The sequence below is a fragment of the Notothenia coriiceps genome, unplaced genomic scaffold, assembly GCF_000735185.1.
Source record: "Notothenia coriiceps isolate Sejong01 unplaced genomic scaffold, NC01 NC01_scaffold00031494, whole genome shotgun sequence".
In the NCBI taxonomy this organism is placed as follows: domain Eukaryota; kingdom Metazoa; phylum Chordata; class Actinopteri; order Perciformes; family Nototheniidae; genus Notothenia; species Notothenia coriiceps.
In genome coordinates, this window is record NW_011364195.1 from 191937 (window position 1) to 197316 (window position 5380).

At 41.3% G+C, this 5380-nt stretch overlaps 1 long non-coding RNA gene across 1 annotated transcript; it reads right to left on the reverse strand.

Annotated features, from left to right (window-relative positions):
- Positions 1 to 2897: 2897 nt before the first annotated feature.
- LOC104960031 (uncharacterized) lies at positions 2898 to 4513 on the reverse strand. Its single transcript, XR_799945.1, has 4 exons — positions 4429 to 4513; positions 4234 to 4294; positions 4008 to 4140; positions 2898 to 2982 (listed from the first exon to the last, which is right to left on the reverse strand). It is a non-coding gene; the product is annotated as an uncharacterized lncRNA (long non-coding RNA).
- Between the last annotated feature and the right edge of the window lie 867 nt (positions 4514 to 5380).

Consider the following 5380-nt stretch of genomic DNA (forward strand, 5'->3'; position numbering starts at 1 on the left):
AAAACCCTACAAGTTCTAGATGATCAGAAAATACATCTGGTGTCTTTTAAGTGTAGTGTTTTTTGTAAGTGCCACTAGTGCTAGCGTTTTCCTTATTCTCTTGAGGTTTTGTTTTGTCTCCCTGCGGTGCTTGTGCCATTTATCAAACTGAGTGTCATTTGTCTGTGACTCTGCATCTCTCATATTTCAGAGTATAGAGGTTAACAGAAAGGCTGTGCACATCAGTTTGTTGTTAGTTTTTGACACTAGAAACGGCAACACTTTAAAATGGATGGATCATATAGTTGTGGGTTTAATGCTATGCCATTTATTTTCTAAGATTGACCAAGCTTTCTCTAAAAGTCTCTCTCTGTTCTGCTCCACTCCTACAAAAAGATCAGAACAATCTGCAGATGATAAAATAATTGTTTTTTCAGTTGTCACCCCAATTGTTATTGATGTTGCCTTTTCTTCGGAATATGATGGAGAGGCTCATATCATCCTTTTTCACATTCTTGCCAATAGCATTCTTCGCTTATTGTCCATCCACTCATCAATCCATCTGTTAGGGCTGCTCGATTATGGCAAAAATCATAATCTCGATTATTTGGGTCAATAATTGATATCACGATTCACGATTATTAAAAACGATTATTCATTTACTTTGAAAACATCCATTATTGAAAACAAATTTGAACAGTATGTTTTTAACAGTTGATTACCCTGAACTTTAAGTATAATTCAACCGAAAAACCCAAAAAAAATAAATAATCGTTTTATTTTGATAATGTTGTTTTCATAATCGTTGCAAGCCAAAATCGTAATTGCGATTTAAAATAAGATTAATTGAGCAGCTCTACCATCTGTCTATTTTTTGTATGTAACTTTCACTTTAATCGTGTAAACTCACCACTGGGCTCAACAAATTCTGCAAAGTTCAACACGCACTCTTGGAGTTTCAGGCTCTGCACTTTCCCTCCTCACCTCATACCTCAAAGACCGTACCTACAGGGTAACTTGGGGAGGGTCCGAGTCCGACCCTTGTCAATTAACTACAGGGGTCCCTCAGGGCTCTGTTCTTGGTCCCCTCCTCTTCTCCCTGTGCAGAAACTCGCTCGGATCTGTCATTAGCCCGCATGGTTTTTCATACCACTGCTACGCTGACGACACCCAATTAATTCTGTCCTTTTCTGACCCAGGTCGTCGCACGCATCTCTGCTTGTCTAGTGGACATCTCTCAGTGGATGTCTGCTCACCACCTCAAGCTCAACCTTGACAAGACTGAACTGCTTTTCCTTGAGTGGGACAATCTTTTCCCGGAAGGAAAAGCAGTTCAGTCTTGTCAAGGTTGAGCTTGAGGTGGTGAGCAGACATCCACTGAGAGATGTCCACTAGACAAGCAGAGATGCGTGCGACGACCNTGTCCGTCGCCTCGTCGGAGAATCGAGCCTTAGGCCAAGCAAAGTTCGTGGTTTTTAACAGGCCGATCTCGTTTTCGTGCGTATGCAGTGCCGAATGCAGCTCCGCCCCCGTCCCCGCGCCTAGTTTTGAGGACTTGTTGTTGTTCTTCGACCGGCAAAATAGGTCAAACATGTGTTACTACCCTCTTTGAATCTGTTCGGTCGTCATCCAGTGACTTCCTCCTGAGTCGATGATGACCCTAGACCAGAAGACTTCTCATGTCTCCTTCGACCTCGTGCTAGCGGTAACAAACAAAACAAACAGACCACAGTCGAACACCTCCCCAAAAGGCCGCGCAAACCGAAATACTTCGTCGTGCGTTTGCCAATGGCAGTACTGCGTTCTGCTACTGCGTCGTGGTAAGCCTGAGACCCCGCCACACTTTTCTCGGTCTTCGATTTTGGCTTCTAGGCGAAGACTTGGACTTTCTTCGAGATCGTGCCTCGAACTTGGCCTCAACGCAACCACACATACTGCCATACACTTGGTATGAACGGTTCTGGAGGGCTTAAGTAACGGGAGAGGGCCAAGGAAGGGCCATATAAGAGGGCGTAGAGGCTAAGACTGTGTAGTCTAAATGAGCCCTGACAAAGGTGAGCCTGAAAGTTATGTCATGGTAACAAACCAAAGGTACCATCGTGCAGAGAAATCATGCGCGCGTGAGTTTGTCAGACTCCTCCAACTTTCCTATCAGTGTCTTTTGGCTTGTTTAGCTGTTGAGAACGAGTGAGGAAAAAAACCCGGTGCTTTTCAAGCTCCAGCTCCGAACCGGCCCTGAAACACCGTTGGTGTGAATGAGGTATGAGAATATTCATGATGGAGATGTAAGAATGCAATAAACTCACTCAAAATCAATCCTGTTTTTATTAAACTAGCAGCAAAGTTTGCTATCTTTTAGACTTCTAAAACCTGTTGCTGATTTGTACATTTGCCCTTTGATGCTGCTCAGACTGTATATCCACATCAGATTATATATTTAGAGACTTAATAAAAAGTTTATCCCCAGCTTTCATTTTGTTTGCACACAAAAGTTGATAATAGGATTTATTGAAACGGCACAAACCTCTTCACATGACATTTCTTTGAGGCTTGAAGAACTGAGTGTTCATGTTGCTACAGGAAACTGCTGATGCTGTTGTTGAATAAGGTGAAATGCAGCTATTTATATCATCTGAATGCGTTTGCAACAACAGGCTTCCTGCAAACCGGACCATGTGAAGACTGATCCGCTCCCTGAAAGAGGAACTTCAGTCTGACCGGAAGCTGCACAGTAACAGAGCGATGACGCAACTGAGAGGATTAATTTGTGAAATGTGAAAGAAATAAGCCTGCTGACCAACAAAAATAGTTAGTTAACCAATCCCACACCTCTAAAGAGACCAGCTTGTAGCATTAGTGGATCCCCTTGTTATATGTGAGGAGGGGAAATGAATGAAACACGTGTGGTTCTTACCCGAGTTGGAGCCCGACAGGTTGTATCTTGAATTTGCCTTTTTGATGAGGTTCTCATGGATTTGGTGCCACTCACTCTCTGTGTTACACCTGAGACAGAAAGAAGACACTTGTGTTCACTTGTATTTTTGTTGGGTGATCAAACAAATACATAAATTATGTTTTAATAAAGAAATGCATTACAAACTGGAAATACAAAACAGAGGGTTTTTTTACTTTTTTATAACAAGATTTTTAAAATGTTTGGCATTGAGTCCAAACAGCGTTACGGTTTCAAGATGAATCACGCCTCAAGGTGTTGACATCAACAGCTCAACTTCTTCTATTCGATTTGCATACTTAAAAAAGCAGTGTATTTCACTTCAATAAATAAGTGGGACTCACATAAACAGACCTATTATTCATTGTCAATATTTATCTAGGGCAGGTGGAGTACAAAACAAACAGTATTTACTCTGACGTCTTGTCTGGAGGTGAGGACATTCAGCTCAGAACTTTAATGCTAATCCGACTGAAACCTCTCTGGTGTTACTGCAGGTATAAAGGAAGTGTTTGTGTTTCCTTTCAGCTGAACGTATGTGGCCAGTCAGTCTGATCCAGCTATTATTTAGGTCACACTAGTAAGTCATCGAGTGCCTATTTCCATCCCTCGGGGCATGGTGTATTAAGTTGGACCACAAAGCTGTTTTTCTGTTGTTATAAGAAAAATAGAGAAGAAAAAACAGGCTTCAAAAGTAAAATTGAGTATTATAATGAAAAGTGCTGTATTATTTACTCAGACTACAAACTAAGAAGTTAATGACTTGAATTGGATTTAATTAAAACACACATCATGTTCTGAGAGGGAAAAAGGCATAATGCTTGAATCTTGTTGAACTTGCAAGTCAAAAAAAATCTATGGAGGAAGGGGCTTAGCATTTTTTGTTTTATTATGAACATACAATTCAATTTAAATGTTCCAAGGAAAAAAAGGCACAAGCTTTCAATTGTATATCTGAGAAAGAAAGAAAATCCGAATCGGCAGTTCAGACTCAACCAATCAGAATGAGCCAAGAATCTCCCGGTTTATACTTTGGTCTTTTATAATAAAATACTGGCTGTTTACAGTGACTTACGCATAAACCTTGAGCAGATGGTCATCCTTGGAGTCAGCAGTGAGGAGATCTGCGATGCTGATGACAGCACAGCCAAACGGCCGTCTGTACTGCACGCTGCACAGATTCTTCTTCTCCCCTGCTCCCATTCTCCCTGCATACACACAGACACACAACAGCTCTATAAACGCCAGAGAGACTTAAAAGAAGTGTAGTAAAAATAAAGAAGCATCCTTGTGACTCCCACCTATTCTTACGATGTGCACAACGATGTAGACGTCTTTTCGTAGATCACTGCTTCCCAGGTCCTTAAAGAAAAACACACTTTAGCATCAGATCCAATCATTGTAAACAAGATAGTTTCTTAGCTCTTGTTTTTGTGTAATTGTGCGTGACTTTACGGCACATATCTTTAATTTGTTTAGTCATGTTTTGTACTCACCACAAATAGCGTGCATTGTCTTTCTGTCTTCTCTGGCGACTTGGGCAACCCGCTCTTATTCAGCTTGACAAAGAACCTCTCACTGTACCAATGGGGAGACAGAGGGAGAGGAACACACATTGAGATGAATGGGGTAAAGAAAGAGTGAGTGTCATCATAAACAACTGCATCCAAGCCACGGCTCACAGGAAACAGAATAAAGATTAGAGACAGCGTCAAAAATGTCAAGTTCTGAAGTGTGGGCACCGGAGAAAACGCTTCAAAGTTAAAAGCTTCAAACCAGAGCTGCCTGGAGCTGAATATAAGGCGGGAGAAAGACAGGCAGAAAAGAGGCAGAAGGATGGAGGGAGAGAAAAGGATATCCAAAGCTTGAATTACTGAACCAAATCCCCAGCACAGCATGTCAGGAACATATCCGACAACAAGTACACGTTTCAGTCCAGACACTGCAAGTTCAGCAGAAATAGGGAAGGGTTAGAACAACAAATGTTCAATGTCAATCTTAAAACTGCCAAGCTTGTTGTCATAAATCATCTGGTAGTGACGGCGCTATACTGACACCATAATGAGCAATTTAATAAAAGACAGAAAAGTTGAAAATGAACCTGATAGAAGCTGGTAAAGGTCTGCATGTTTATTATTAACTGCCTCTCTCATTTTACAGCTATTAAGTCTGAAAGAACAGTATTGGACAAATTCAAAACATGTCTTCATAATGGAGCTTTTAGCAGAGTAAAAGGAAGAACAACATTTTTTCAGAAATCACCCTGAGGCTACCAAAAACGTCACTCGAGCCAATAGTTGTTGTTGAGATATTACAATCAGGACCAAAAACACATTAGTAGCATTACAGAAGAAAGTTACGGCCCGTCCACACACAGGCATGACAAAAATCGTGAAAAATCTTGATGCTGGGCGTGTCTGAAGTTGGCGATTTTTTGCGAGCAACGCG